Genomic DNA, 27,649 nt, shown 5'->3' with positions numbered 1-27,649 from the left:
GTGACCACTTTAATTAGCAAAAGTTATTGACATGAATGTTTGTGGGCTCAAGACGTGAGAGCGCAAACATCCACAACCTCTCACACAGTCATTTCATTTTTTGTATCATTTGTGGGGGAGAAAGAGCAATTTGCAAAGTAATACACTTACTGCACTGCGATTTGAATTTGCATAATAAAAGCATTTGCTTTTTAAAGCGTATATTAATCCTTAGCAGGGAGAGAAAGTGAATGTTCCAACATAATTCAAGATAGCTAGACACAGTTCCATTATTTTAATTTATATTTTATTGGGTTTTTGCTTTGGTAAAGAAACACATGTTATAACTAATCACAGTTCTAATTACTTCCCGATTCTATCTTTTATTACTGCTAAAATTTCTATTAAGGGAATGAAAGAAACTAATAGGATCATTAAAAGATCAATAGGAAATATTGCTTACATAGAAGTTGCATTGTATAAACTTCAACTCAACAGTTAGGATCAAAAGAATTCCTTGGAAACAGAGAATAACACATTCATTCCACTTAGGAAAGAACATGAACTGATTTAAAGGCTATGCACAAGAAGAATTCTTTTTAATTTCATTCCTCTGAGAGCAATAGGCAAACTAAAAACACAACAAAATTTTGATTATCTTTCCATCTCCACACTTCTAATACTCTTCATATAGAGTCTGAATATCTTTGAAGTGTATCATTAAGATCTGGAATGCACGTGACATTCCTGAATATAAGCAACATGGGAATGTGACTCACTTTAAATTGTAGCCTCATGGCCAAGGTTCTCATTCTCAAAATGATGCTCAGGTAGATCCATTGACTATTCAGTCTATCTAAATCCTCTTTTTCACTTAGTTTTGGCAGAAAAAAAATTATTTCACTTAAAGTCACTACTCTGCCTGAAGGGGTTAATCCAGCATGAATACAACACAAAGGTCTTGCTGTGGGCAGTGCCTTTTCCCACATGAGAATACCTACTCTGATGCATCTTCTTACTATGGCTGCCAGAGTGAAAAGTACAGGTGTACTGACATAAGTACAATGGTGGAATTAGAGCAGGATAACCTCTCTCCTTGTTTATTAATACTTTTAATACGTCTTAAAACCTCAAATTCCACACCCATTTCAAATCCAAATGCAAAATTCAATGAGAAGCTGGTACAGCCTACCAGTGGGCAGCAGCATCGGCCCAGCACTATCAAGTCCCAGAAAGTATACGGAAGAACACATAGGTAGTGCATTTCAAAGCACAGCTCATGTAAATGCAGTACCTGCCCCATGGCACCAAGAAAAACAAAGAGTGGACATTGGGTACAAACGTATGAGTGATGCAGGTGCCCAAAATTAAAACCAAGGAACTTCTGGATCTGTGCAGACCATTACTTACCTAAAAATCTCTCTCTTTCTCTTTTCTGGTTCTCCAGTGAAATTGCTATGTTCTCTTTCTTCAAAAGTCTTTGAAAAAGCAACTCTGTCAAGACTGGAAAAGAGAAAAATTAAAACCAGAACAAAACAAATTAGTGCTCAAAATATTTCAGCACCTGAAAGTCAACTCACCTCTCCTGGTCACTTGCTGTGATTGCTCCCTCCTCTTCCCACAGGTCAAAACGTCAAGGACTTGCTACCCTCCCACACCTTGATTCAGTAATAAAACCTTAAGGGAAATATATTTGGGAACTCTGACACCACCCAAATTAGTCGGTCTCAGCATAGTCAAGCTGCCCAAGGTTAAAGATCTCAGAGGTAGGTTTCAAAGCCTTTTTTATAAACGCACCATGAATTATGGCTCACCACATTTCAGCATGGCACATTAGGAGATATTTTACAGTTTTCTGTCTAGGGACTTTTCACTAGCTCATATAGTTAACTAAGGAATCGATGGGCAGTTGACCTGGTTGCAAGTTAGCCATGTTAGAGAGACAAACTACATCCACAGAGAGCTAGCTCAGTTCTAAACAAGGTTTTCAAGGTAAAGCAGAGTGTCACATGAATGTAGTCTACTTCCAGTGCAGGTCAACTGAAATCAAAAGGTGCCAGCGCTGATGCTGTAGGTCTGTGTAGAGCCAATTTACATGTCTTCCTGGGAGTCAGAGTATTGATAAACATCGTATAGAACCACATGATCACACCAAAATAGCTGGAGTCCTCCAGAGGGTATAATGCCTGATCCAGCTGCCATAGCACCTGTATTTATGAGCATTCTTATGAGCTAGAATACTGCAAGAACGAGAAGAAGAAACTCCAGTGGCCCTCCAGGAGCCAAAGTGGAGGCAGCAGGGTCTGAGCTGAATTTAAGAATCCCTGATCCTATGCAGTGTTGTGGCAGCAGCCCTGAAGTGCACTCCCCAGAGCCTCCTTTGATGTCTTTTATTCAAGCTTTCTCACTATCTATTGTTTCTCAGCCCCTATTACCCCAGGTAATGGAAACTTGACTATACAGACCTTAAGAAAGGAAGGGGAAAAAAAACCCAAAACTACTCAATACACATATTAGCAGACTGAGAAAGTTCAAGTACTCTATGGTGAAAAGGACTGAGCCAGAAACAGCGCTGCCAGCAGTAGAAACAGAAGCCCTTTTGTTTCTGCTGCTAAGAGTACTAGCAATTCTGCTATTTTTAAAGAAAGACAGGATTAAAGGGATGCTGCAAGCCAGCACTCATAGTTTATAAAAATACAAACAAATGGGGGTCATAGTCAACAGAAAACTTGATTTCAAGTGTGTAAAAACTGATACGAGATCAGAGTGAATTTTCTCTAATAGAACGTTATAACTCTGTCTACTTTCTATTTCCCACAAGGAACTATGAAAACAGAGGTCTTCCTGCTCAAAGCAGGATTGATACTTAAAGTCAAAGACCTCCAATGTTCTCAAAAAATATATACTCTATGGCCTAGTAAACAAGTAAAAATGCATATATTAGATAAACAAGTCACATCCGTGAAGAAGTGGTACATAGCTGAGAAGTCCTAAATCATAACATCCTTGAAAGCAAACATAATAAAATCCATAAGACCACACAAAAAGTGAAAGAAGATATTCAGCTCATAAACCTACCTGACTGAAAGCTTAGAATGAGTGAAAACAGAAAAAAACATTTGATTTTTTTGCTCCCTCTTCAGAATAAGGTAAAAATATTCCAAAGTAGAGCATATATGCAGCACTGGTGTCTCTTGATTTGTGTACTTTTTCACTTTAAAAATTTGCCTGCATGAACAGTGCAATGATGTAGATGTTTTGCTTTACACTGAGAGCATTGTCTTTTAAAAAGATTCATCGTGAATACATATTGAATTTCAGTAAATTTCTGTTTGCAATTTCTATTTGAATTTCAAAAAGGATTGTTGCCTTCTTCCCTGAACAGTTGCCATTTCTTGAATACTACATGACAGACAATCTGGAAAGCAATACTCGAAATTATATTTTGCAGTAAATTATGCTTTGCAGAGGTCAAAGGGATAGTTTTCACAAAGCTCTGATTGGAATCATCTTTTATACAGACTCTTTTTTTACATTATGGTCTTTCTTCTCGTATCATATTTAAAAACAAACACTGTTTTCTGATTGCAGATTATCAAGCAGACTAAATGCAATGTAAGGAGTCAATTAAAAGAAGTCAGCAACTGATTAACCTGAAGCCAGCAAAGAAGTTCATGAGAAAACTGATTAGTTTGAAAACAAAGAAAACAGAACTTTGACAGTCTCAGAGCGTCTCTTTTGGCCAGTCACACCACCAGAACATGGAAACAAAACGTTGTCATTTAAAAATTATATCCTTTGCTTAACCTCTGCTCCAAAGGGACATTATATGGCTAAAAATACAGGCTGAAGGTAACACAGTGGGACATAGTTTATAGCTATTTCACAAGCCTTTTCATCAAAGGAAAACAACGTCGTCGTAAGTGCGATCCATGCTTGGCAATAAGGCACCAGCAGGTGTGAATGCAATTCAGCAAGACTGTCCCGAAACCATTTGTTACCCTTGTTTATGCTTACTGTTTCCATACAGAATCTGTTCCTCCTGACACTGCCCCCTGTTTATAAGAACCAAGCAAATTATTGGCTTCTGTATGCAACTCTGAGACATCTGTTTTCTTCTTTTGTCGCTATATCTTTTTTCTTTTCAGGATTCAGTTGCCTGGAACCAAGCCAAGATCTGGTATCAATCAAACCAGTGGATTAATTTACTCCAATAATAATTATAAAGGGTTTTTTTCAGTGGGGGAGAACATGAAGGGGGTTGATTCAACATCATGCAGCATTTCAGGCAACACCCTGCTCTACTGGTACCATCATCTTCATCTGCTCACATTTTATCATTGTCTAAACAGTACTTCTATAAATCATTGGTTTTCTAGTAACAGAGAGTCGAATGAACACTTAAAATGGCAGCAACGATTGCACTTCAGCCTCTTTGTGTTTCCTGGCATTTGCAGGATCACCTTGCCGGTCTCTTAATAGTTACAAATAACATACTGAAGGTACTACTTTATGACCAAAACCTAAAGATTTCTTGACCACCTGCTTTTAGCTTTTATGCCTTTAGCTGTTACCTCTGTTCTTGTTTTCTGTTCCACGTTTGGATTATTAAGGGGTTTCCCCTGATGTGCTGACTTTCATGCACTGGCTATCAGTCTGCCCTCCCCTCTTTCCTGATCCTACCATATACCTTGTCCGGTAACTAAAGTCCACAGGTACAAACGTGACACCAAACACTTCACTGCCATGAGCTGGCACCAGTTATAGATGTTGCCCTACAGGAGGAAGCCAATAACGTTTCACTTCAGGCTATGTTTAAATTTTTGCAATAAAAAAAGCTACACAAGGAGATATTGAGATTAAAATTGGGCATTACACAGTCCAGGATTCACCTGCACTAAAGTAAGTAACAAGAGTTTTCATTTCTGAGGGATGCTCATGCATGGGTTGCTATTTTTAAGGGTTGTTTTGTTTTGCTTTAAGTTTATGTGAATTGCAGAGACAATATTTTTACAAGAAAATGCTTCAATATAGCGGATAATGTATTTTAACTACATAAATTTTGCATGCAGAGCCTGAATGTTTTACATGGTTTCAATGATCCGCACTGTAACAGCTTAAACAAAGACAATCACATGGGCTTAATAAAGTCAGTGGTAAGAAAAAGCTTTACTTTAAGAGGAAAATATTTATATTGGAAGCAATAATTATATGGTACTTTTCATCCCCACAAGTGCTTTTTAAGTGTCATCGGTTTGGTTTGCTCAAAAGACCAAGAGCCAGGATTGGATTTCTTCTCCCTGCTGCCACCGGCTTGCTGTGTGGCCTTGGAGCAATCGCTTATTGTTGGAGTTTCAGCAATGCCAGGCACCCACCCTACTACCACTGAAAAACCAGGCCACCGATCTCCTTGGGCCTCATTTTTTCCACCTGTAAAATGAGATTAGTCACTCTATTTTGCAAGGCTGTCAGGGACGTTAATTGCTATTTGTAGGATAAGAGAGCGCTACAATAACCTGGCTTTATTTACGGCAATGTAAGATACTCCCCATGCCAAAGAACTGAAGTCGCTCCCTGAGGCGGAGCAGAGCTGCCCTTGAGTGTGGGAGATAGGAAGTGGGATAAAAGTGAAGGAATAGTGTTTCCCAGTTCTTCTTAGCAACGATCGTACCCTACCAGCCACATTGCAATAGCTCCTGAGAGCCACTGTGGGAAGCAGGAAGAAAGTGCGACCCCTCGCTCTGTCCCCCTCACTCGCCACCCCCAGGCTCCATCACTCTGTGGTCAGCGCAGAACGGCAGCAGTGAGTCAGGCAGCTGCTGTTCGTGACCACTTCATATTGTTCTTAATCGAAACTAGGCTGCTTGCTGCTTTGGTGTTTCTCAGGCCAGCTCACGGAGCCACCACTTTCTTTGCCTGTACCGTTTGCAAGCACTGTGGAAGCTGGCCTATCCCTTCACGCTCTGAACATGAAGCACCTGACAGCTCTCCATGACAGCAGCCTCTAGATGCTCTTACTCTATTAATACATTCAGGTAAAGTCCTTCTCTTCTCAGCTGGGCAAGCCCCCCCTTTCCTCCCTCCCTTGCAGCAGGAGCTTAGGCTCCCCCAAGCGTGTAGTACCTCACAGCTGCCCCAGCCTAGGTAACAGGCTGCAGAAATGGTGAGAGGGCTTATCCCACTCCTGAAAAAAACAAAAGAGGGAACACACCAGTACATCACGGTAGAGAGCAGATACAGCAGACTGAATACCTGCCATATGCACTACAGATCTGCCAGCGAGCAGATTGTCTGCCGAGGAACATGGTACACTGCAGCTGCATTTCTTCAGGATCTCAGAAATACACAGAGTTTTCCAGAAAAAGAAATAACAAAAATTTTCAAAGGCCAGCGTACCCTACAAGGTAAGAAAGAGGCTAGAGCTAACTCTCCCCCTCCAAGAACCTCTGCTCCACAGATAAGGCAAACTAGAAAGAGGACAATGTAAAAAGGCTAAATGGAAACTAATTAAAACACAACTCACACACAAGGGCTGCTGGAATGCACAGGATCAATTTTCATTGTTGTCACTATAGCAGAGCCAGAAAACTTCAAAGGCTTTTTATCAGATTCTCCAAGGCACATAAAAATTAGGTTCCAAAACCACTTGTCCTAATCCTCTATCTCAATTTTCATTGTTGTCACTATAGCAGAGCCAGAAAACTTCAAAGGCTTTTTATCAGATTCTCCAAGGCACATAAAAATTAGGTTCCAAAACCACTTCTCCTAAATCCTCTATCCTCCCAGGCAAATTTGGTGTCCAATTATTATTTGGCATAGCCAAGTCCTTATTCAGTATGGAAATGTATCTACTGGAGTCTCTCCCTTCTGCTCTTCCTCCAGGCATAGAAAGGCACCTGATTTGTTTAGGCTATTTAATCTACTTCCAACCACTATCTTCTTCCAAGTTCTAATTCTCTATTTCCTCTTCTCTAAAGTTCAAACAGTTAATTCCCACATGTCCAAAGTGCCTAACCTTCTCTCCCGAGCTTTTATCCCATTTTCAGTTCTTGGTGACTACCCAAGTTAACTTCCTTCTTGCCCTGAGCAGCTGATGAATCCTCTCACACCCAGCCTCTCAGCGCTGCAGCCTGCTCATTTTACCGGACAGGAAAACCTTCTGAGTTTAGCTTCCAGTGCCTGACCTACATGTCTGGAGAAGTTTGGAGTGGAGAATTTGTTTCTACAGCAGTTACTGGGGATATTCAATAATCTTTTTCCTGACAGTTTAGTAGTCATATATACAGCTCTGTATTATTCTGACATCTCTAAGTTCATGATTCCTCCAAAAGAATGGACATGTTAAATATCCCAGTTATTTAGCACAAGATCTTTTGTATACGACAAAATGTATTTGAAACCACGATGACTTGAAACGACTGTAGTAAAAGGGATACTCAAGGCTTATGAGGCTTTGATTTTCATTTTCACTAAGGCCCTTACTGTAATGTACTCTGGCAGAATAAAATGAGAGTAAATGGAATATAGACATGCCTTATGCTCACTTTAAACACAAAGGAGAGGAGTCCCCCTGTCTGGTAAAAAGAGAAGTTGAACAGTTTACCACATTATGACAAGTAGTCTTTTCTCCAGCGATGAAGGTCTATTAACCTGCTTCTCCAGCACCTCTCAGCAAGTCAGTGAAATTGCTGTAGACATGAAGAAAAGCTCGTCTTTGAGTATACTGCATCACATATATATCAATCACCCTCAGAAGTTATTTGTCTTATAAACTCATGAGTTATTTTCCCCACAGTTAGTTTCCTACTATTCTTTACAGAAACTAACTTGAAAAGGTCTTTTTCTGAGTATTCTGGGAGATTTACAGCATTTTGTTACTTGCTGTTACACTTGCCGTTTCAGTTTGAGGGACACTATTGATATACTAAAATATGTCAGTAATGAAGGAGTCGGTGTGACAGGCATAATCAGCAAAAGCTTAAAATGCAGTATCTCTCAAAGCTGAAGCGTGTAGTTTAATGTATACGCACAAATGTCCATCACTTTTTTTTTTTTGTGGGTACACGGAACAACGGACTCAATCCTTGAGAGGTGCCGCAAATCATCATTTCTAGTAGCCAACAATAAATGGTCCTTTACAAAGGAGCATTTTTACAGGATCACTTATACATACAATGTAGAATAGCCTCCTTATATTTGCATTCAGGTTCAGCTATGAATAACTATGAAATCTGGCTGCTTGTTGGCTGGTAACTTTAGGAAAAGATTCATTTCTTGTTCATATCTCTGCCTTTTTTGGGGGGAACCTTGCTTAAAGAATGCAAATTAACAGTGATGTCGATATTCTTAAAAGTATTTTTTCCACAGACAACCATTTTAACAGGTACAGTCTGAAATCCCAGAGAACAATATTACCTGTGCACTTAAAATTTCAACGTGATCTTACAACCTCAACCCATTCCCACATGATCATGACATTCACTTCTAGGAATTTCATCCTCCCATGGGATGATTATTCATCCCTGAAAAGTGCTCAGAATATGATGGCACAACCCAGTTAACATTTGTTCGCCTGACTGTTGTATTCTTTCCACAGCACTGCATCAATTCAGCCTGAGATTATAGGGTTGCAGTTTTTTAAAGCTCAACAACCAGACCCTCTCTCTGCTTCTTGAACTTTGCACTTGTGAGAACACAACCTCACACAGCACCTCCCGGTGAAGAATGAGACCATCTTGTTGGATGATAGTAGGGAGACTGCGACTTCTTGCCCACAACATAGAATTTACTCCTTCGTGAAATCAGTCTCGCTTTGTTCCTTCCTGCTCTAAAGACACAGGTGAAGGGCTGGCTTCCTTTTTCACTCCAACTTTACATCACTGACTGCAGTGGAATTACACATAAATGATATTAGCTCAAGAAAGGAGAGAACAAAGCCCTAATACTTCCCCTCCTCCTGACCACAAAGATGTTCAAAAATTGTATTTCCTTGCATCCCTTTGAAGCATAATTCAATTGCTTTGTTAATTTCAGGAAGATCATATTTAAACTCTTTTTTAACACTCAGTGCCCAGCTGGGAGGTGCAAGGCTATGATCAATGTAGTAACCATACAACAGATGAGTTTCAAGCACTGCTCATTAGGCTTTATGGATTGCTTTAAAGTGCGCTGTAACAAAAAAAATAACAAGGAAAGAAATTAAGAGACCCACACTACCATTTTAGCTTTCACAATCCATTATATGATCCTCATTTTGCAGAGCTAGGGGAGAATAAAATCCCATCCTTTTAGACCTTGGAAACAGGTGAGTGCATTAGACAGCTGGGCCCATGACTGTCATACTGTCCCTCCTTTTTCACTAATGGCTGCGCTTGGTTCTCAAACACCAACAGGGAACGGAAATTGTCTCCAAAGGGTACAAATTCAAACTTTTTGCTGACACTCAAGAACAGAGCAGAGAGAGCTGGACACTGACAGGCAGTTACTCAACACAGTTGTTTTACTCCCTGCTTAACAGTTGTGATTTTCAAAATATGACACATCAGCGAAGAACAGTTAGGAGCAAAAATAGAAGCTCTGAGTTGTTTCTTTTGGAAGAAAATAACCCCAGAACATGCGTTATTTAGGGATTTTTCAAAACTGGCTCAGCGATCTTGATTTCCGTTTGTAAGTGCCCCCAGGTTTGCATGAGCTGGGGTTACGCAAACAGAATCTTTTAATTGGATGTGTATGCTGGAATACACACACACATATGTATATATACATATATACATACATAAAAGTGTGCATGGATAAAATACTGGCTTATTAAACCTTCCAACATATCATTGATACATATAATGAAGTGTACTTTTGTGCAACTTTAAGTATTAATAAGGCCTTTTAGTTATCAAGCCATAGTTAAGAATATAGTTTTGGGAAGGCCCATGTGAAGTTAAAGCAAAGAAATAATCTAGAAAAAGAAAACCCCAATGCCTGCCAATTAAACTGAATTAACACCCAAGCTGTGTGAGTGATTTCAGAAATATTAGTGTAGTGGTAAACTGGACGCTGCTTTGACAGTCTGATTCTGTATACTGAAACACAGGGTTAAAGAGCAGTTGCATTCCTATAGTCATTGCCCATAAGAATGCATGCTTTACCTTTTGTTTAATTCCATTCTAAAAAAGAAAAGTCTGCCAGTAACAGGTTTTTCCTCTTTAATCTGTTACCCTGACCTTGTATCAACATACATACACAGGCACCTAAAAATACTAATACTAATGGAGCTAAGGTAATGATGTCTGGGTTTTGGTTTCTTCATGTTTTTAATGCATGCGAAGAGAGTTAAATAGGAGTTCCTGCTACTCAGGTGAGAACTGAGGAAGAGGTCTACGATAGAACTGTTAGCTTGTTAGTTAGCCCCTTGTTCATTAGCCCCTTGGAACAAAAATGGTCCACTGCAGTCACCAGGAGGGGATTGCTTTGTTTGAGGAGAGTCTAACGCACTTCTGAATGCCACTCCATCTCCCTCTCCTGCCGTCCAGCCTTCCTCACCCTGACGCCTGCTGCATACGTGCTGCTCTCCTTGCTTAGTTCCCTCATGAGTTGCCTGTCCCATCAGCTGCCTGCTGAAGGAATTTACAGACCCCATCCTACACCCTAGATGTACTTTTTTCTTCCCCAATACCTTTACAATTTCAAAACCTTGGTCGGTAAGATACCTCACTGATGCAATGGGAGCTATCTTTGTTGACACTAACATTGGGATGTGGCCAAAAAGATTCACGTTTCTTTTTCCTGCAAGATATATATATCACATTTGGGATTTACAAAAATGTGGCACACACAAGAGGTATTCCATGACCATCCCAAACATTCACAGAACCTCTGTGCCAGCACAATCAATTTGGCATTATTTCTGATTGTCATCATAATGAACGGGTTACTTGGCATCACACGGCTATAGAGAGACACCCTGTGCCATATCAGGGGCTCTGTATGTAAGGAGTGTACAAATGGAGCAATATCATCTATATAAAACATATATCCACTCCTATGCCTTTGTGTATTCACGTGTACAGAAATGAAACGAATTCACCATTGCTAGAAGGAGGTGCAGGTTTCTTCACTCAAGCCAGCAGATTAGGCACTATGTGAAGGATTATACACATATGTAAGGGGAAAATGGCATTGCCCATTTTAACTTATTCCTGCTGTCACTGAAAAACCAGGAGCTGTTTCAAGACAATTTGGCCTGAACCCCATTGTAATCGGTCTTAGCCTTTTTAAAGGAAGAACTGAGTCACCTACGAAAGAAGAAAGAGAAAAAAATGCCATCACAGAAAGCTGTGCTGTGAATCTAGTGTCAGCAAGCAGCATACAGCTGCAGAGTACGACTGCCATACGTTGCTGCTTTGAGTCAGCCAGCAGCGTGTGCTAAATGCATACTGATTTAGGGCCTGATCCTTAAAGGTACTGTACGAATTCAGCTGCCAGACTTCAATTTGTAGATGATATATAGAACGTCTACGTGAAGCAACCAGTTAAGAGGCAGAACTAAATGGCAATGTTAAGTGCACGGGTAAAAGAATAGACTGCATCAATATAATGCCCAAGAGCCTGCTCCAAATTCAGTGGGGTTTCTCTGATTTCAGTGACCGTTGCAATGAGCCTCAAGATCATGAGTTATTAAAATATAGAACTTAATCAAGTAATTCTGCTTTCTTGCTGATTTGGTCTGCTTTATCCTCTCCATTTCTAGATAATGAGGAATCAAGTGATAGAATTCCCATTGCTTTGCTCTTAAGAGGAAATCTAAGCCTTATATTTTGTTGCTAAAGTTGTAAGGATCTAAAGACGTAATTTCCTATGCCACTTCTGTTGATTGACCTAAATATCTTCCTGACTTTTCAGGTCTTTGGTCAGGCAAATTGATTTCTGTGCTTTCCTCTGTGATAAGGCCCTCACAGAGAAGCACTTAGTCACACAGTCCCTGTACACGGTATCATTCTTTAACCATTCCCCATGTGCTTGTGCAGGGACATCAGAAAATTGAGAGAACTGGTATCAAGTTTAGTTATTTCTTGATTTATCTGGACATACCTAGACTTGCACTGAAACAGTGTTTGTGTGTAACATAACTATCATGAAGGAAAATAATTTCCTCTTTGGTATGCTATTTTTCTTTTCCAAACTGCATCATCCATACAGGTATATTTCATCCACAAAATGCACTGAAAGAGATTTTTCAACTCTTCTAGCAGTGAGAACAACATGTTGTATTTCATTGTATGTGGTCTTCATTATCAAAAAGTACTTGGGGCGTACAGTAACAAAACCTTTCAGTCTTCAACAGTGTCTACATGTCTGTTCCCTCTTCTACTCTTTCTTTAGCCAGTATTTTCTTTGGGCACAGACACTATCTAACACACTGGAATCGTGATCTCAGTTGCAGATCCATAGGTGTTAATGTAGTAAAATACTAGTAATGTAATAAAATAAGAATAAAGGTTGCTGATTCACATTGCTGACTCAATTTGTAAATATGAGATCCAATTAATCATGACCTAGTGATACTTCAGTGAGATTTTGTGCAGTGTAGATTTAGTTTCTACAGCATCTACATCCACATTACAAATTTAAAAGTGATGGACATTAAGTTATCACAGTGATAGGCACTGTGCAAACACTCAGAGCAGAATGGAATAGTTCAGGTCCGGGACCAGGAAATGAATTACGTTCAGTTGTTAAAATGTGCTGCAGTAAAAACAACCCCAAGAAACATTATGACTCACAGAGAAAAGCCTTACATCTTCGGGAAGGACTGGTTCATTATAGTTTCCTCATACTAGCATCAAATTATAATAATCCTGCACCAACTCTGGTCCAGCCAGTGACACGATGCTTTTCTTCTATTCGTTTCTCTCCCGTTCTCTTGTCCTAGCCTCAAGCCTCGATCACCTTGTACAATATGGCCCTTTCTACGTTGTGTTGTTCTCTCTGCTCTCCCAGTTCTGTATGTCCACAGCCATTCGTCAAGTGTTAATGATGCATTTTTCTGATGCAAAATACTCCTCAATACGAACTGGCTTTAAGACAGACAGCAAGGGTGTAGCTGTCACTGAGGGCTTAAAGCTCTCATAGAGAATAACCAGTTGCTTTAGCAAAATATCCCTGCAGTTTATATAGGTTAGGTCTTATGCGAAGCATCTCTTCCCATCTAAGTCCTTCAAATATGACGAAGAAGTAATATTACCTAAGACATCCTGTACGAAGAGACACACTCAATATTGAAAATAGTTGCAGATATAACTCTGCTTTTCAGAGAGGGGAAATTCTGCTGGTACAAGAAAGGCCTTTTTCCAAAAAACATTAATAGTGCTGTTATACCCACAAGATCTCTTTCTATTTGAAGACGACCATAACACAGTGAGTTCATGCCAAAACTCCATTTTTGATACCTCTGCAGCATTACTAGGGGACCCACACAATGGCTGATGTCCAAAAACCTCAACCTCTGCTTGAACTTTTATTCTGACAGTTGCTAGCAATAATAATCACTTGCAAGATACACTGCTAGAAACAGGTTCTTGGTTTTAAAAATATGAGTGATCAAAGATCTACATTTTTAAAAATAGAAATTTCTTAAGCAGATGATAGACAGTTGCTTTAGACTGAAGAATTCAAAACCTTGGTAAACCTTATGTGCCCGAACGAAAAGCCCAGAAAGTTAGCTATGTATTCTGTCCATCACGTATATCCGTATTAACATGTTTTTCTAAGAAGGATATTAGGTGACATGAATTTTACTAACAAAAATGGTGAATAAAAATCAAGCATTTTGAGAGACACTGCTATGCATCACTGGCACATAATTCAATGTTATGATGGGTTGCTGGTTTTCATACCAATTTCAAGACTTTTGAATCAGTAAAGTAATATAGTTGGTCAACATAATATATTTCATAAATCAGAACTTGATAGATTAATCCATGCGGATTTATAAATCACATCAGGATATTCCCTCCCAAGCAGAGCTTGCGCTTTACCTGTTTTTCTTCATGGATTCTGAAACAAAACATTATGAGCTTACATCTCCAAATGATGTGTTAACCCTCCAGGGTTTTCCCAGAAAGCACTGCAAGATCGCAAGAGCAAAGTGTGCAGTCTAGATGAACTTGGCAAGCTCTCTCATGAGCCTACAGAGGCTGGAACAAGTGCAAATATTAACGTAGTTCACATGACCTTAAAGAATGCACAATCAGAAGTTCATCTACAGCTGAGAATCAGCACTCAAACCCTAAGCAGTGAAGTCATCGTCAGCAACAAGCTCCTTATAGATTTGTAAAGAACCATTCATTTCTTCTGTCTCTCAAGTTTACTTGTTTCTTAAAGAGGGATTTTCTTCAATGTTCTTCTGTAGGAGAAACACAAAGTGCAATTAATTTACTCTGTACCAACAGAGCTATGGTGAAGTATCTCACATGGTGCACTGGCCTTGTTTTACCTGTTTGTTAAACAGAAGATAAAAATGAAGCCACGTTCAAGTACATTCAACGGAGACAAGGGCACCTGACAGTAGACCTTCTGTGCAAGTACCACTGGGAGACACTCTCAGGCCAGGTATAAGAGACATTAAGCCTGGCCGAGGTCAGTCTTCTGGATTAATGCTAGTTGTAATGTTTTTGTGACGTTTAGCTGTGCAGCAGGAACTGACAGAAGCCTTAACTAAGCCTTTTCTCTATTGGTATAGTTCTAGTCTTCATTTCTCCATTTTAATATTGACAAGAAAAGGATCAACAATCCTGAATTTTCTTGGGCATTTAACAGACTCCTGGCTGAAAACAGCACCCCAAGCAGTCCCCGTTTAACCCCAACAGGCTCTGCAACAGTTTTGTGAAACCTTCTGAAGTCTGTGTCAAAAGTTCTCATGAACTCCATCAAACTCTACCTCTTGAAGAACAAAAGCAACATTATAATTCGCAGGATATCTGCACAAGCTTTTTTTTTTTACCTTTAAAGACCTGAAAAACATTTATGCTGACTTCTACATCCTTTAAAAGTATTTTAACTCTAGGTTACGGACTGTGCTGATTGCAGTATTTGAGGTAACAGACACTGACTTTCTGCGAGACTTCAGTTGTACTGTATATTTGAGGAAAAAGTGTGGGGCTTAGAAGCCTATATTGCTGTGATTATTGTGGAGAAAAGAATCAATCAAATATCCTCAAAAATTGAATATGGTAACTTTCTTAGACAAATTCTGTAAGACTGAATTTGAGAAGCTCCACACAGTTCTATACCTTGATAATGGTTATGTAAAATATTAGACCCTGAAGGCTTAATACTTAAAGACAATTTTATTCTAGTTAATATAGAATTTTTTTTTATTCTGGCCAAATAATGACCATCAGTAAGAATCAATGGAAAATTCAAGACATTTTTATTAGTGGGTATTAATACATATACTCTGCTATAAATCTTCTCCTTCCCGCTCTCCTATAAGTGTCAGATTTTGAACACTTCCTCATATGAAATGATATTAAGTACAATAGAAATGGGAAAGAGGACATTAGGCACATACCTTTCAGGTGGGGAAAAGCAGGTGGGGACTGGCAGCAAACCAAAAACCACCCACTGGTAAATCCAGGCTTAATATTCAAGCAAGTTTTTACTAGCATCTTTTAATTTAAACTGGAATCTTTTTTAATTACAGGAGAATTTCCTTGAGACTTCTTACACGGCCCTATTTTTAGAGCGAACATGAGCCATTCTGGCAAACACTTTTTCATTGTTGAAGTGCTATCATGAGGACGCACCTATCTCCAAGATATGAGTTACAATCCAGATGGCAGCTTGGGGAAATCCAGCTGTTATTTGGAACATCCAGCAGCTCTTATCCACTCCCTCCCTTTGTGCCCTTGTGAGCTAAACAACAAACTCTGCTCTGTTCACCTGATCCCAAAACAAGTAGCTCCTAATCAAGCACAGGAAAAAAAAAAGAGTATCATTTACCTTTGCTGTTGTCTTTAATTAAATGTATTCCACTCTGGTGCTGGCACTCACTCTGAACCTTTTGCTATGCAAATTTCAAGGCTAACTTCTATTCAGAGAACAAGTGTACACTTGAGAATGAGTTGGCATCTTTTCAGTGCTACTTGCCTGTAAGTGCACTCTCAGGTGTTTATGTTATCCTTCGCAACAGCCTCTTCCTTTTCCAATTGGAATAATTAGAAAACTGCCAGGAAGAAAATGCTTTGTTTCTTTTTACTCACAATAGACCATATAAGACTGTATTCATTCCCAAAATTAAAGCCCCTAATTTCCTGCCGCAGGCAGCCTCAGCACAAGTATTAGTCTGGTCTTTTTATTTAGGAGACGTTCCTAACGTTGCTACCAACTCAAGTTCATGCACCTCCAGAAGATCACCAACCCTGTTGGTGCTGTTGCAGTTCTACACAGCAGGGCACTTCAGGGACTGCATCTTGACATCTTTAAAGGAGAGAGGGGATCGCTATTTTTCCAGATGGCCCAAAATTAGCCCCCAAAACTGAAAATACTGTGTGTTTGTGCCAGGTATTGAGATCAGTTCCAAATCAACCTGGAGGGTTTTAGACTGGTTTTGAACCAGTAGAGAGAAAGACAATCAATCACTCTAATTGCACAGCATGATACAGGTCCATTCACAGACCTCTGCTCATTCACTCTGTCATGAATATGAGGGGAATTTCTATTTATTATTACTATCCAGAAAAGAAGATGAGTTGCTCCCTGAACAGACTTAATTTCCAGGGGTGGGAAAGCTAAGGAACAGGGAGCTTTGCCTACCTATCAGTAAGTTCAACATACTTAAATCTGTCTTTAGGCAGGAGCTATGGGGAGAAAGAATGACAGAAAATTGAAAAAACATTTTTAAAAAACCCAGTTCCTCTTTGTAGGGCTCCCTCCTAGTACCTGTAAGGATGAGTTAGAAATGGGAGTCTTCATACTGCCTTCAAACTGTGCTTCTTGTGCAAATACAGCTGAGCATGCAAATGGAAACAAGAGTAACGACTGAATTGCTGGATCAGTTCTAATAAATTTGAATTAGTTTCTCTAATCATTGCTTATTCATAAAGACTTCCATTGTAGAAAAGAGACTGAAGAAGAGATTCACCTGTTAGAAACCACAAGTAGTTGCTTATGTGTGTAGAACAGTTTCTTCCAGTCCAGCCAATCACATCTAATTTTTGATCCAAAATCTTAGTGCTATTTGCATTCTCCAACCTATTTCAACCTCTATAGTTGACTCAAATCCACATCTTTAAAGACAGCAAGAGTTTGCATTATGAAAAAATATAGAAAAAAAATATAACAAAGTACACAAATATACAATTGTTTTGGTAAGTGATTTTCCCCTGAAAAATAGAGCAGACAAAATGCAAAACAGACCAGGATCATTTTCTCTCCCCAAGACTGCTGAAAAATGTCATTTTGGTCAACTTAAGAATTATCCACAGATTCACTTGTGATTTGCATTGGATTAAAGACTCTGATAGAAACGTAATTACATTTACATCACTGACAGAAGGTACAGCAGCCCTGCATTTTGCTCAATAGGTTGGTGTTCATCCAAGTTCAACTTTAATTTTTACCTAAATAGAGAAGATTTGAAAGTAGGTGTCCCACGTGTCAGAAAGAAAAAAGACTGAACTTTGGTTTCCCACATCCCCTGTGAGTGTTCTTAACAGAGAACTAGGAAGGAAAAGACACCATATCTACTGTATTCTTGCATCTTACTGCCAGTGCGGTTCAATAATGTTTGCCATGTATTACAGGAAAGTTCCACATACCATACCGCTTCCCGTAACAGCAGCAAAGTCTGGATTTCACCGCACATTGCGCTATCTTCAGAATGGAAGCCAAAAGTTTCTACATACGCAGTTCCAGCTTGCAGCAGCCCTGAAGTCATACGTGTGTAAAGGGACAGATGAGTCACTACAGTCCTTGAAGGGATTACTGGAACTGACTGAGCTATGTCAAAAACACCGGGTCCAGGTACAGATTTACCAGCATTTCCCGTGGCACCTGATTGTCATTCCCTGTAGCAGTTCCAAAAGTCCCAACCTGTGGCCCTGTGCAGAGCCTGGGAGAGTATGTTTCACCCCATCTGGTGTTATGCCTGTCCCACCCTGCAATGTAGACATGGCCCCCTCTTTGGTTTCAGCACAGAGATTTGTGTCCCCGTAAAATAACAGGTACAGATTTACCAGCATTTCCCGTGGCACCTGATTGTCATTCCCTGTAGCAGTTCCAAAAGTCCCAACCTGTGGCCCTGTGCAGAGCCTGGGAGAGTATGTTTCACCCCATCTGGTGTTATGCCTGTCCCACCCTGCAATGTAGACATGGCCCCCTCTTTGGTTTCAGCACAGAGATTCGTGTCCCCGTAAAATAGTATGACATAAGATGGAGAGGCCTGAGTGTCCCCATTGCCATCAGGGCTAAGGTAAGGATTTAGAGTATAATACCACAAGTGTTCAAAGAAATGAAACTGAGACCCTGTCAGGTAATGAAACTCAGAAAAATCCTCAGCACGTAAAAATTGCTTTCACGAACATCCAAGCCCACTAAATAAAATAAAAATCTGAAATGAAACAGGAGACTCCGGAATGACCTTGAGAGCTGCAATCTTCAATTCTGTCAGGCAGCTAGAGCAGCAAATCCCAGAAACATGATCTATATATAGAAACTGTCCCATCTGCAAAGACTGTCAGCAGGAGGGTCCCCAAAAGAGGCAACGTGAGTCTTTTTCTGTCAAACACCTTGCATTATTCTTACATATGAGCTAAAAGCCAAAGAAAACCATGTAGCATACTACAAGCAGGAAATGCTGCTAAAGGGATCTCCAGACACGATGAATCTTCCAAGAGGGCAGTAGGGCATCGTTACAGTGATATCAAAGCTGGACATATAGTAATCCTTAAGAAGTCAAAATCTTCATCTCCATTTAACTAAGGCGCTACACTGTTGCTTGTACTACTCTAACGAGTTTAGTTCTAGTTGTGTTGATGTGCACTTTTTGACCGGTACATACTTTGACTGCTACATCTCTTTTCTGCCTTTCCCCCTACAGCAACAATTTTTCTACCATCCAGAGTGACTGTTAGTGCCTTTACTTCTGTTGGGTAAATTTCTGTGCTGAACACACATAACTATTTTTTAACAGCTTAAGGACTTTTCACAGCCTTCAAGTAGGATTAAAATGCGACCCGTAATTTGCCTGTGATCTTCTGCAGACGTTCAAAGAGATGTGAAAAGAGTACAAACACACTGGAAGATCAGAACCAGGGCGTATACACTGTTTTGCTGATATAAATTTAGTACACAAAGCATAGGAGGATAGCTGAGATTCAGGCCTGGTAATGAAAACTTTTCAGTAAATGTCTAAACTTGAGGACTCTTGAGCTGTCCATTTAATACTTACTCAAGCATCTGTATTGTCCTAAAATTTGGCAACCAGACAGCATTTGGTGGCAAACACTTTCTCCCTTCCAACAAATACAGAGGTATTTAACTTAGCAGAGATGGTCCTAATGCTTGTTGTATTATCTGCACAAGTAGTGAAATCATTTCATAAAACCAGTATAAAGCAAAAATGACCCCTTGAGCTTACACTACGAGGAACACTCTGATGGTGGGTATCTCTGGGATTGATTTTCCTCATGATGAGGAAAATGATGGTTGATTTCATTTCAGAATTAAAGTATAGTAAAATTGCTGTAAGAGAATAACCCAATCCATCACTATTACATGTTCCAATGGTTTTAAAAGAGCATGGGCCTGATGCTGGTCTCATTTATACCAGGCATAATAACTAGGCTACAGTCTACTTCAACTGATAGGATTGTTTTGATGTTCTGTCAGTATGACTCCAGAGTGACACCATCGACTTGTGTAGGACCACCACTAATACACAGTTGTAACAAGATGAGACATGGCCATGGTAGATTTGTAAAAACAGTTTCATCCTGTGTGTGCATAATTCTGCATCTAAATCCACAGCATTCACTGTAAGAGTTCAAAAATATTATATATGTGTCCTTTAAAGGTAATACCTCTTTCATATCATGTTTTTGTAACATGAAGCTGCTTTACTTGCATTGGGGTATTATTCTTAATATACATGCGTGCAAAAATGTTAACAATTTCACACATCAGACCATGAATGAGTATTATCTCGAGTATATATTTATGAACAGCAGTATGGATTTCTAGAATGGACATATGAATTATAAAATCATAATACTGAACACAAAAAGCTCTTGCAGAGGGGAATAATTCCTATGTTTTTACTGTAGCTGCTTTTCTAACCGAAGTCACTTTCAAGATGACTGAAATAAGCACCAGATCTAGTTCATGGCACGAACACTTTTAATGGCACCAATTATCTAAAATTTTGGAAGTCATCAAAACTTTTGAAAATGGTAACACTTCACCTTTCTTTACTTTCTGTTATGTTAAAGAGACTTAACAGGCATTTCAGAAAGTGTCCTTACACAACACAGTGTCCCTGTCCATAGGTTGAGACACAGATATCAGTCTGGCTGGGTTAACTGTGATTATCCTCTCCCGGTTTCTGCTGTACAATACTTTTTCTTGACCAGGTATTCTGATGAGTCCCTTCAGTCTATTAACAGTATTGCTATACCATAAGAATCGAAAAACATTCCCACTTTTTCAGACCAAGGTCCATCCAGCTCACACTGTCTTCAAGTTTTCCATCATGGATAATCAGGGTAAAGCATAAGATTAAGACTTGTATAGAGTATATTCTCCCAGTTCCAGCAGCAAACAGTTGAGGGACTTTCTAAGCTGGATACCCCCGTTAGATTACTTCTTTAAAGACCTAAGGATGAACTTATTCTTTAGTTATGTATTATGGTTTTAGTATTAACATCATCATGATAATTGAAGTTCTTCTGTGAATTTTGACCTGAAGTCAAGAGATGACCTGAGAATCTAAGCTTTCATCAGACTAATTATATGATGCATTCACACAGCCTACCTTGAGTTTAACAAAGCCAGTCTCAGTTGTCTCCCTCTGTAGGCAATGGAAAGGGAAAAGCACCTCCAGAGACAGACTCAAAATAGTAAGTTTAGCTTCTATTCCAACTCCTGCTGTGGAATTAGCTTTTGTGGATTGCTTGGAGATAAATAGGAATGGTGTGCAAGAACCCCCTTCTGAAGAAACCTCTTTTCCATCATCCTCTCTCCCAAAAGACAAGAAAAACAAGAAGATAAACCCCCTTTTTTAAGAAATGTCTGATACTTTTCAAACCAGCTTCATAATTTTTTTCCTGATTGTATGGGGCTGACAATACAAGCTCTCATGATTTATTCTGCTTGTATACAATCTATCTCAGTCTTTACTTTCTCTCATTCTGATTTTTCTTCTTGTTGTGAATCCTCTCTCCCAAAAGACAAGAAAAACAAGAAGATAAACCCCCTTTTTTAAGAAATGTCTGATACTTTTCAAACCAGCTTCATAATTTTTTTCCTGATTGTATGGGGCTGACAATACAAGCTCTCATGATTTATTCTGCTTGTATACAATCTATCTCAGTCTTTACTTTCTCTCATTCTGATTTTTCTTCTTGTTGTGAATGACTGATAAAAGGTAAAGGTGTGCAGCAACTGCCTATAAATAAAATCCACCATTTTATCACCCCACTGTAAAGTACTCTGGGGTGCAGGATTGTATCATTCCAGGGCAATGGCCTTTATCGTGAATATTCCCCGAGCTTAAGGGTACTGGTTTATAGCCAACAGAACTCACCCTAAAACATGATACAAGGTATTATGTACAAAGCATGTTGTGCTAATATATTTAGGAACACATATTTTTCTTTGGTGGCATTTACTTACTGCTGTGCCAAAACTTTAAGTCAGAAATTAAGAGTCAGCTAAAAAGCTTATGAAAAGTAGCTTCATTTTCTAATGAAAAAGCTATGAAACACACTCTCCAGCAAACCTCACGAAAATCCTTTTTCTCAAAGACACACTACATATATAGAAAAGACATTAGAATACCCTATTGGGAAGCCTACCCTGTCAAACCCTCATCACCTGTGCAATAGTTTCTTGACATGATTCACTTGACACCTTAAACAGCTGCAAAAAATTGTGGCATTTCAGTCACTGCAAAAAAAAAAAAAATCATTTCATCTTAAAATGGGGAGAGGAAGGAGGAAAAGGTAACAAAAGAAATCATTATTACCCATTTTTCTGACGGGTCGTGGGTAAAGCAGCACACGGAGAGAGTGAGTTCACTTGTGAAACTAATGGGTGTACATAAAGTTGGCACATTTTTGTCTTTCCCATCAGTTCTGCCCTATGAAGTTCCAGAGAAGATAATGTGTCTTCTTCACGGATGGGTCTTGTCACAACGGCTTTCTGAGCCAAAGTACCATGCGGTGGGCAGATGAAGGGCACTGAGGGTGATCTGCCTCAGTGCAGATCAGGGAAGAATTACCAACTTCCCAGAAAATAGTTTTTGTTTCTTTCACTCTCCTGTCACAGTGTTTTTCAGCCCAGCCAACAATGATTTCACACCATCAGCGAAACATATCCTGCTTTTCTAAAGTATGTATCCCATCAGCCTACCTACAGTTATGAAATGCCATTCCCAACAGTCCTGAAAGATCATAAATCACAATTCTAATATTCTCACGTTCACATTTGACTAATGTTCTGTGCACTGAGATATTCTATGCTCATGAGTAGATGGCGTAGAACAGACTCTTCTCATGCTATTGTAAACCTGGAGTAGCTGAAATGTATTTACTGTAGTCAGCCCAAATTTACGCTCTAGTCAGCATGGCTGCATTCCTCTAGAATTAAACTAGAACTGCCTTATTATAAGAAAACACACTTATGCTGGAAAAGTACAATCTATCACCCAAGTGCTACAGGAGTGAGAACATTCCTGAGGAATGTTCCACACTAAACTGGATTCCCAACTTGATCCCTGAAGTAAGACCCACTTAAAACCACCAGTTTATTATGATTCATGTATTAACCAATTCGGCATTGTTTTTCATACACAACAGGATATCTCTCTTTCCCTATTTTACAAGACCCTTTGTTGAGAAAAGGTGTGGAATGAACTTCAACACCAAATTCTTTAAGCCCCCGGCACTTTATCTTTGGCATGGGATCGACAGTAAACAGAGAAAAGAAGTTGCTAAGAGATGAATTTCTCAGCTATTTAACTGCCAAATATTTGGTGCCCCAGGGCTAACTTCATACTACTGACAGGCTTCTTTTCCTCCGAAGCTACAGCTCTGTGGAACGTTTCTGTGTGATAAAATATGAATGCAGGTAAAATCTCGGCTGGCAAACCTCTGTGGAAAAAACGGTACTGGATCTGTAACACTGAGTTCTCCAGTTTTAACTCCGTGATTTTCACGTCTTCATCTTTGTTGTCAGTACCTTGTCATGTACATGTACGCCACTCCGTGTTCTAATAACACACTATTCCTGAAATTTTAGGCACTAAAACCCTAAAACTCTCACATCGTGAGAAAAACCTAAAACTCTCACATCCTGAGAAAAGAAAGTGGAACAGAAGATGACTTCTAGTAATACAAATTCAGCTAATTACTGTTATTTTTCTGGTACACAGTATCACTTATGAGTGATAAGAAGCCAAGAATTAATAGGTTTTTTAAGACCTCCGTACACCCTCCCATTCTGAGGCCAGTGGGAGCAAACAAAGCCAACACAGGGTCCTACAACTACACAGAAGTCCTACAACTTCTTTGAACTTTGTACAAAATTCCCTTCAAATAGCAATGGATTTGCTGGTCTCAGTTATCATTATCAGACCCCTTAGAAGTAGCCTATGGACCACTGTGGTCCATAAAACAGAGATTGAAGACCACTTATCTGAAATTATGGGTAATTTTTATTTGTTACTAGTTTCTCCAGCACCTAAATTATTTCTTGTGTTGAACGCTAGTGTCCAGTCTCTGGCCCAGAATACCAAAAAATGTGTTCAGAGCTGCAGTGAGCCAGCCAATCAATCCTGCAACTGCTAACAATTTTCTTTATCCTACAGGAAAAAAATCTAGTCCATCAGTATGGAAGAGTTCCTAGTTCCTCTAGTTGTCACTCGTAGAAGATGTGTAAACACATAGACCAGCTATGAAGAAAATTGGGTCCCATCTCTGCCACAAATGAGATCTTGGAAAACAGAAGACCACTGAGGAACATTCCTGGTTTGTTTTTCTTTCATTTCTTAAAAATATGTTTCTCCCTCCTTTACTTGACATTGCATTCACCCAAGCTATTCTATGGAAAGCCAGCTGGTGGTGTTTATTTCTTCTGTTCCCTTAATTATACATCGTATATGGGAATGTTCAGTTGTATCAAAGGTAAGAGGTTTCTTTTCTTTACCTTCCCAGAAAGCAAGCATCCTCCCTGTGTTAAGATAGAAAACAGTAAATCAAAACCAAACAAAATCTTTATGAAACTGGAAACAATTGTGTCGCATAGAGAATCCAGTAAAAGAGAAAACATGAACAGCAAGGTTTTCTTAAAATCTTCACTTACGTTGATACCATATTTTACATATTGAACATAACTTAAATGAAAGATTCCTACTGTACAGCTAGGAGGGCTTAAATAATTCTATAACAAAAATACTGAACTTCAACAAATTCTGATAAACATCCCAATTTTAACTGTAAAAGATGCGATTTTATAACATTTAAGAATAACAATGTATTTTAATGATTAATAGAACGTTTTCCTTTCCCTCCGTAATTTTCCTGTATTCACTTTTTAACTTTGTGTGTCAAACACTCAGCTTGTCAGATTATATGATAATAAATGGCATACAATAACTGCCCAGCACTCAAGTTTCATCAAAACTTGACTAACAGAACTAAAAACATCTAAACAAAGGAAACATCAAGGGACAGATCATAAGCAGAAGCTACTTGGCATAACCTTTGAAAACAATAGTGCACTACTAATTTATACCATATGAGAATCCACAGGAAGGGAGAAATAGTGGTGGGAATTAAAATATATAGGCAAGCATCAAAACTGATGTAAGGTTTTGTGTATCCTCATGGAATCCTTCAGAAAACGTGAGAAGGTGCTGCGCTTCCTCTCCATGTTTCCTCAGATTCGGTGCTTGGGTGAGATACCCATATAAATACATCAGTGTACCATCATTATAGACACAGATACAGTTTTTTAAGTCTTGACTATGCTGGGGCTTTATTAGTCAAATATGAAGTATTGAAGCCAACATGATATGAGAATACACAAAAACTCATTGAAATTGTTTTATATTTATACCAATAGTAAAACAGTAAAAGTGTTCTTAAGCTGCATTTGCCAATGGTATTTTCAGCAGCTAGTGCAATTCAGCAAGTTTGCCTGGGTTACCTGCGGGGTACCAGTTGGAAACATAACACAATAAGTGCATGTGAAAGTTTTCTGTAAGTATTTATGTCTATAAAATTAAAATTCAGATTTGTGTGGATCTCCCAGGAGCTGTGTTTCTAGTTATTTTGTTTGTCCATGTCCTTTAGCAATAATCAACAGCTCTTGGATGCATTTCACAGCAGTATGGGAGCACTTTCTACAGGCTTTCCTTTCAGCGGGGAGGTGGCTACACCAGCTCACTGTGATAAAGAATCCCTTCTCCCCTTCTCATGAACTAGTCTACATGTTGCTTATTTCTAGTGTTCATCTCCTGAAGCTTTATTTCCATCAGTGATACCGAGAACAGCACAGACAATGCTATTGGCTGTATTTGTACTCTAATACAAAATTTTCCGTCTTAAGATTTCACTTGGGATTTAAGGGGCCAACCATCTTACTAAGAGTTAATGCCATTTGCGAGTCCAGTTCCTGCAGGTTGAGATTTATGGAAGAATCAAGCCACTAAAAAATATCGATTTAAGAAACCAAACACAAAGACTTTTGTGCTCTTCTAGATCAACAAATGCAAAAAATAAAAATATCATTTAGGTAAGAAGAGAGCAGAATTTTTAATTACATAGGGGTTGCCAGAAATAAACCCCAAAGCTATCATCCTTATTCACATATTTGCATCCTACTACTGGAAGAATTGTATGTTAGCTCTCCCTCCAGCATTTTGTCTAACAAAATTTTAAATGGCTGTGGACAGTTGTCCAGAAAATAAAGCAGTAAAGTAAAATTGAGGGGGGGTGGAGGGTAAATCTCTGTTCAGAAGGTCTCAAGATTCTGCTGATGCAAAGACCTTTCTATCTATTGGTAACGAGCCTAAGCTTGTTGAATGCCCTCAGAACCTGTTGGCCAAATGCTCACGTGGTCTTAGGAAATTTGTGCTGTTCTTGTGATAAGGAGAGGGTTTCAAAATAAACCAGAGGAAGATAACTGTCAGGATCTCTATTTTACATCATTTCAAAGTTTATATAATGTAGAATTTAGAATTTTCTCTTAACTTCCCAAAATGTCCTTAATTCACAACCTTGCAGTCACAGTTGTCAGTGGAACAATTGTGGAATCTTCTTCACAAACTTGAATGCGTACTTTCCTAAATATTTATTTCCACAATGGTAACACCTTCAAGATTGCGTAATTATCTATATTATGCTGAGATGTATAAGCTAACCAGAGCACTAGCCTCAAACAAAAGATCTTGTAGGTTCTATTTTTGGTTTCACAACTTTATCAAGTTTTTAGACTTGTTAGAGCTAAATACAGTTGAAAGACCATGGTAGAGATTTACCCAGAGTTCCCACTTAAGAACTTAACCCTCAGGACAGATGTCTATCTCTCTGTATATCTCAGTTTCCCTGTGGAAGTAGGATAGCAACACAGACCTCACAAGTGCTTTGTAAAGGGTAAGCATTAGAGGCTGCGAGACACGCACATATCATGATAAGAATGATATCAATATTGAGAAAAGTGTTGTTTACCTAAATCTTTTTAAGGGCAATTACAAAGCCATTGAGTAGTGCACACACTTTAGCATAACAGTGAAGTGTTAGTTCAGAAAATAAAATTGGAGATGCCCCAGCCATTTTTTAAAAGTCCATTCATTTTTTAATTCAAGCATTTTGATTATCTCTCATCAGGTATTTCAGCTTTTCCTATTTCCTGGCCGGCATAATGACTGCATTACTTTTTCTTTTGCTTCCTCCATTCTCAGAGAAAGTCCTAATGCCTTTAATCAGTTTGACCAGAGTTAAGTCAGACTTTTGCTGCTGCTCACTGAGTATTCAGTGTGTTAATGTTTATATCAGCAGTTTTTTATAAAGAACTGCAAGGGGACACAAACTTTTCTGTGCCATTGTGGTGAAGATAGCCTACATAAACCTGGCCCTTGTTACGTAATGCTATTAATATTTTTGGTAAGCTCGTTCCCCAAAGCTGCAACTAAACTCACTTTCAAAATCTGAAGGATACGCTACAGGGCAGAATGTCTGACAACCCTGTTTCCATTCAACTTGACTTGTGGTTGTTGTGGTTTAACCTCAGTCGCCAACTGAGCCCCGCCCAGCCGCTCGCTCACTCCCCCCCACCCGGTGAGATGGGGAAGAGAATTGGAAGAGCACAAGTGAGAAAAACTCATGGGTTGAGATAAAAACAGTTTAATTATTGAAATAAAATTGTAATAATAATAATAATAATATGATAATAATAA

This window comes from Aptenodytes forsteri, unplaced genomic scaffold (genome assembly GCF_000699145.1).
Source record: "Aptenodytes forsteri isolate BGI_AS27 unplaced genomic scaffold, ASM69914v1 Scaffold382, whole genome shotgun sequence".
NCBI classification, from domain to species: Eukaryota; Metazoa; Chordata; class Aves; order Sphenisciformes; family Spheniscidae; genus Aptenodytes; species Aptenodytes forsteri.
Note: the sequence above shows the minus strand (reverse complement) of the source record.